Raw genomic sequence first — 416 nt, 5'->3', positions numbered from 1 at the left:
GCAGGCAGTATATTGGGGACACGGGTATACTCGAAGTGCTCCAGGCTATTCACTATAGTCACTATCATCAGTTCAAAGTGCGGAAGTATTTATTCAGCGGGGGCCGTGTGTCAAATGCTAACGTCGGTATCGTAATTAACGTGGCAAATGCAATGAAGGGTGAGAAAATGCAGGCGTGCTGACACAGAAGATTAACGTTTCGGAACTGAAAAGCCATAATCATATCGCCTATCCTGCGAGCCTGGTGGGGGAAATGCCGAGAGACCGTGTCTTACATTCGCAGCAGAGAGGCTTACGATAGTCTCCGCCAAGAGGCGCTCTCTCCATTCATTTCCTCTGGGTGCGGCCACACATTTCAGACAAAGAGAATTCCGCCTTGGATTAGATTTCGCTGCCTTGGATACCTTTATTCGACC

This window comes from Priapulus caudatus, unplaced genomic scaffold (assembly GCF_000485595.1).
Source record: "Priapulus caudatus unplaced genomic scaffold, Priapulus_caudatus-5.0.1 Scaffold1586, whole genome shotgun sequence".
Lineage (NCBI taxonomy): Eukaryota > Metazoa > Priapulida > Priapulimorpha > Priapulimorphida > Priapulidae > Priapulus > Priapulus caudatus.
This window is presented reverse-complemented; position numbering follows the sequence as displayed.